We start from the raw sequence: 6,523 nt of genomic DNA, 5'->3' as shown, positions 1-6,523 counted from the left end.
GGCTGTTTGTCCCTAATTCAGTCTGGGCCTGTAATGGGCTCATTCCTCCAGGCTTACCTGTCATCCGGGTTCCCGTCAAACACTGGCCTTCCTACGACAACGTTTCTGGTGGCCCACAATGGTTCCTGATGCCTCTGCCGCATGCACCATTTGTGCTCAGCATAAGACTCCGTGGCAAGCCCCTTCCGGCCTCCTTCAGCCACTGCCTGTCCCTCATCGTCCCTGGTCCAAATATCTCACCAGACTTTTTCACTGGGCTCCATCCGTCTGATGGCAACACCGTCATTCTGACGGTAGTGGATAGGTTTTCCAAGGCTGCACATTTCATCCCTCTCCCCAAACTACCCTCTGCCAAAAACGGCCCAGCTCATGGTGCAGCATGGCTTCAGTATCCACGGACATGGTCTCCAACTGGGGTCCTCAGTTCTCGTCTCAGTTCTGGAAGGCGTTCTGCACCCTTATTGGGTTGTCGGCCAGCCTGTCCTCCTGGATTCTATCCCCAATCCAATGGTCAGTCGGCGCGATCAAACCAAGACCCAACCCCACTACCTGGAACCGACAACTGGTCTGGGTGGAGTATTCCAGAAACACTCTTCCCTGTTCGGCCACGGGACTCTCCCCTTTTGAGTGCTCCATGGGGTATCAGCCTCCACTCTTCCCAGAACAAGAGCAGGAAGTCAACATACCCTCGGCCCAGATGTTCGTCCACTGCTGTTGGCGTACCTGGAGATGAGCCCGGGCGGTGCTTCTCAAGACTTGACTCCAGCTCCTCGCTATCGCATTTGGTAGAGGGTATGGCTAACCACAAGGGACCTGCCCCTTTGGGTGGAGTCCAGCAAACTTTCCCCCCATTTCATTGGCCCTTTCCCCATCTCTAGAGTCCTTAGTTCCACTGCTGTTCATCTTTTGTTACGCCATACCCTCTGTATTTACCCTATGTTCCATGTGTCTAGGATTACTCCCGTGTCTCACAGCCCTTTTGTCTTCTGTTTCCAGGCCCACCCCTCAACTTTTAACAAGGCACACCTGTTAATTTAAATGCATTCCAGTTGACTACCTCATGAAGCTGGTTGACAGAATGCTAAGAGTGCTCAAGGCAAAGGGTGGCTACTTTAAGAATATCTTTTCTCCAAAAATATTATTTTTGTAGGCGAAATAGCTCCGTTTGTTCTTCACGTTTGGCTGAGAAATTGGCCGGAAATTGCAGTCACGAAAATTCCGAAAAATATTCCAAATTAGCTCCATAATATCGACAGAAACATGGCAAACGTTGTTTATAATCAATCCTCAAGGCGTTTTTCAAATATCTATTCGATAATATATCTACCGGGACAATTGGTTTTTCAGTAGGACCGATTGGAATAATGGCTACCTCTGTATTTTACACGAGAATCACTCTGGGAGCATCAGGTGACCACTTGCGCAATGTAGCCGCTTACGGGTATTCTTCAACATGAATGCGTAAAACTACGTCACAATGCTGTAGACACCTTGGGGAATACGGAGAAAAAGTAATCTGGTTGATAGCCCATTCACTGCTCAATAGGGATGCATTGGAACGCAGTGCTTTCAAAACATGAGGCACTTCCAGATTGGATTTTTCTCAGGCTTTCGCCTGCAATATCAGTTCTGTTATACTCACAGACAAAAGAGTGTTTTCTATCCTAAGCTGTCAATTATATGCATATTCTAGCATCTTGTCCTGACAAAATATCCCGTTTACTACGGGAACGTTATTTTTCCAAAAATGAAAATACTGCCCCCTAGTCACAAAAGTTAAAGTACCTAATAAAGAACAGTGGATGTTTTGAGTATCTCTACTTTTAGGGAACATTTGGAAATAATATCATAATCTTTGCTGTTAAGCGGAGCGACACAGGGGGACCCAAGAGTCATTATTTCATTTATATGGCAGTTATACACATTGCTAATATGTGGTGCATCTGTGTTACAGGAAATACCTGTTCACCTATTCTTTACCTGGCAACTAATTACAGTATATGTTTTCCTATTGGCCAATGCTTTAATTGTGTGGGGTTAAGATTTACAGGAAGTGATAGACAGTTCTAGTTTGAAAACTGTGCTGATGGTGTTCAATGTGGTTTCAACATTAAATCTGCTAAATAGTTATCCATCTCCACCCAGTCCTTGCTTCTACAGAAAGTCATCCATCCACCTGTACTCGGACCCTCATATAAAACAATGCCAATGATGCAGATTGTCATGCAATTTACTGTGTAATTAATAGGGTATAATTATTGATTGGCTATTATTGTTGATTGACTTTTAATGCTTTGCATTATTTCCAACCCCTACCCCCATGTGTATCACTATCAGTTATACAGAAGTACCTTGCAAGGGTAAAGTTGAAGCCTTGCAAAAAGGTTTTCCATCGTTGTATAAATCACAGTCACAATCTACTGCATGTAATTCACTCTGGAATTAAAAGATGGACTCACTCTGACGCCCTTAGCTTTTTCTAACAAACTGTCGGTGTTATGAAAAATATGTCTCAAGATTAAATACTAGATCCCTTTCCTTAAATAAAGTATTGTTGAACCTGTTCACCTGAAAACAGCCGTCATCTGACTGCAGGTAGCAGTCTTCTTATGTTGGAGGTCTTAGAATAATTGTTGGAGTTTGGTGTAGAGAGAATCGTCTTGTTTGACATTTCCTTGTTGGATCTGGATGGACATTAGCTAGAACAAGTGGCGATTTTAGCATGTAAAACTTAGTGAGGCAAACTCCCCAATTGTTTCTATTTATACATGCCAGCAAAGCCACTACACAATACATTAATTGCACTACAGTGGTTCATTCAGCCCTTTTTAAATAACATAGCTTATGTGGCTGACTTGCTTAAACTAATGTGGTTTCTACTAACAATTGAGATGTACAAGCTATAAGGGGATGACAAGCGGTTAAGAGGCAATCCGTAATTTCTATTAAGACATTAATGAGCGAGCTAGGACGAACGTAGGCCATTTCAAATATTTGTTAAGCACTTTTGAAGTGTTGAGCAACAGAATTCAGAACATGGGCCGTTCTTACAGTGTTCTCCCTGTGCACCAAGTCATAACCGTAGGATAAATTAAGGGGGCATATAAGCAGACAATGAAAGCCCTTACAATTTCCAATGATTACATTTCTCAAAAACAGGTTATAGGCTACCACCAAGTTCGAACAGTAGATGATATTAAGAGGTGAAAATAGACCAAATGATTAAGGTGAGGCACATGGGCTACTAACAGCTTGCTACACAACTTACACTTAGTATAACTTTCAGTATACATATCTCCCTGGCATATTACATCATTTATGCAGCAGCATAATTGGACTCACCTTGTTGTGCTGTGCTCACTTGAACAGGCAGGTGGCCTGAAATTTGTCATCAAACTTTGTCATCAAAGTCTGCCATTCTCAGGTTTTATGCTGCTTTCAAAACAACTGGGAGAAAAAAAAGCTTGAATCATGATGATGTCAGTGATCTTCAGGTCATAGCTCTAGAAAGAGGCCCGAGTTCCGAATGTACAATTCCGTATTTTCCCAGTCGTAGCTTGTTTTTGTCCAGTTCCCAGTTGTCTTGAACGCACTAAAATCAGATTTTGCAGTTCCGCGTTGTTCATGATTCATGCTTCATTGACAGTATGGCCAATGTTGAATGTTTATCATTTTAAACTAGGAAAAAATACCTTTAATTTTAGACTTGGGACCACACAGCCACTCCACTGAATAGCAGGCTGATGATTGCTTTGCAATGCTTGCAGTTAGCCACTGATTTCTTCCAAACCACTCATTGTTGAATTTCCGATTTCCAACTTGTTGTGTAATGTTTATGTCCAATGGCTGATGAGCACTGAAATGTTTTATCTGTAATTTCTCTTCATTATTTTTCTTCATATGACAAAGATTTGCCAGCAGATTGTCGACTTGATTCATGATGATGACTGCTAGCTAAGATTTTGGACTGATCATGTCAACATCATACTTTCAATCAAAGCTACTATAGATATGTGATTTGACGTCATTTTATCTGTGGCCAATGACCTTGAGCCATCTTGGATGGGCACTTCTAATGTAACTCTATGGCAGCACCCAAGGTGCTTGAATTTTATAGCTCTACCCTTAGACTTGGCGGTGACGTAGTGTCCCCATGAGTGAAAGAACACCGAGCCAATCACGGCGCAATGCTCCATATTTTCTGCTGGCTTGCCCCACCACCACAGAAAGCACTGAACTAAGCTGAAACACCTGCATTTTGGAGCTGCCTTACTCAAGAAAACAAAAAATAGGCCATGTTTGTATGCAGCTTTATTAATTCAGTGATATTTATCTTTCTTTCTTTCTTTTTCACATTATTTGAAAACTGATATGTGACACATATTAATGCCAAAATAACATGCAAAACAGGAAAGCTAAAAATGTGGGTCTCAAAACTGCCCCACCTGCCCTGAATGACGGATCCCCACTGGCTACAACGTAAAACATAACTAGGCCTATTGAGTGGTCTTCCTGAGAAAGCGTTGGATTGCACAGTAGTATATATTTCACTCTTGTAAATCTCTCTTCTTGTTACAACGCTATGTTTATTTATACATCAGATGAATGTGTTATAAGTGTGCTTCTTCTAATACCAGAACCAAAGGATCTGGATTACAGTTGAGATTACATTAAAAGTACATGGTGCAAGTGATCAGTGCTGTTCGAGATTCTGACAGATTATTACAGATTATTAAAGTATTGTGAAGATTTCCACAGACCTGCGACCACCTATTTGGCACAGTTAAAGTTGGAAGTTTACATACACCTTAGCCAAATACATTTATACCCAGTTTTTCACAATTCCTGACATATAATCCTTTTAAAAATTCCCTTGTTTTACTGTGGATATAGATACTTTTGTACCTGTTTCCTTCAGCATCTTCACAAGTTCCTTTGCAGTTGTTCTAGGACTCACTTTTCACACCAAAGTACGTTAATCTCTAGGGGACAGAACGCATCTCCTTCCTGAGCGGTATGACGGCTGCATGGTCCCATGGTGTTTATACTTGCGTACTATTGTTTGTACAGATGAACGTGGTACCTTCAGGCGTTTGGAAATTGCTCCCAAGGATGAACCAGACTTGTGGAGGTCTACAATTTTTTTTCGGGGTCTTGGCTGATTTCTTTTGATTTTCCCATGATGTCAAGCAAAGAGGCACTGAGTTTGAAGGTAGGCCTTGAAATACATCCACAGGTACACCTCCAATTGACTCAAATGATGTCAATTAGCCTATCAGAAGATTCTAAAGCCATAACATAATTTTCAGAAATTTTCCAAGCTGTTTAAAGGCACAGTCAACTTAGTGTATGTAAACTTCTGACCCACTGGAATTGTAATACAGTGAATGATAAGTCAAATAATCTGTCTGTAAACAATTGTTGGAAAAATTACTTGTGCCATGCACCAAGTAGATGTCCTAACCGACTTGCCAAAACTATAGTTTGTTGAAAAACAACTTTTAATTACTCTGTATGCTATCTTGAACAGGCCCGCTTTATATGATTACATAAGAAGATATTTATGTTATCAAATCAAACTTTAAATGCACTTTAAATAAAGTTTGATTTGAAATAGTCCTATTCTTTAACTTAGGTTTTTGGTTGAGATTGAGACGTGAATCCAATGGGAGGTGCACTGAACAACATAGAGCTTGACTCCGTGGAACTCTATTCCACATCAGGTAACTGAATCAAGCAGTAGAATCAGATTTTAAAAAATATACACCTTAAGGAGCAGCGGGGACTTTGAAGAGATACACACACACACACATGCACGCACACACATTGTAATATTGTTGTATGGTGGTATTATACATTTTTTTTTATGTGTGATGGAAGTGCCTTAATGTGTTTGGACCCCAGGAAGAGTAGCTGCTGCCTTGGCAGGAACTAATGGGAATCCATAATAAACCCCAGGAAGAGTAGCTGCTGCCTTGGCATGAACAAATGGGAATCCATAATAAACCCCAGGAAGAGTAGCTGCTGCCTTGGCAGGAACTAATGGGAATCCATAATAAACCCCAGGAAGAGTAGCTGCTGCCTTGGCGGGAACTAATGGGAATCCATAATAAACCCCAGGAAGAGTAGCTGCTGCCTTGGCGGGAACTAATGGGGATCCATAATAAACCCCAGGAAGAGTAGCTGCTGCCTTGGCATGAACTAATGGGGATCCATAATAAACCCCAGGAAGAGTAGCTGCTGCCTTGGCATGAACTAATGGGGAACCATAATAAACCCCAGGAAGAGTAGCTGCTGCCTTGGCATGAACTAATGGGGATCCATAATAAACCCCAGGAAGAGTAGCTGCTGCCTTGGCATTAACTAATGGGGATCCATAATAAACCCCAGGAAGAGTAGCTGCTGCCTTGGCATGAACTAATGGGGATCCATAATAAACCCCAGGAAGAGTAGCTGCTGCCTTGGCATGAACTAATGGGGATCCATAATAAACCCCAGGAAGAGTAGCTGCTGCCTTGGCATG

This window comes from Oncorhynchus kisutch, linkage group LG1, assembly GCF_002021735.2.
Source record: "Oncorhynchus kisutch isolate 150728-3 linkage group LG1, Okis_V2, whole genome shotgun sequence".
NCBI lineage: Eukaryota > Metazoa > Chordata > Actinopteri > Salmoniformes > Salmonidae > Oncorhynchus > Oncorhynchus kisutch.
The sequence above is the reverse complement of the archived record's forward strand: the minus strand, read 5'-3'. Positions refer to the sequence as shown.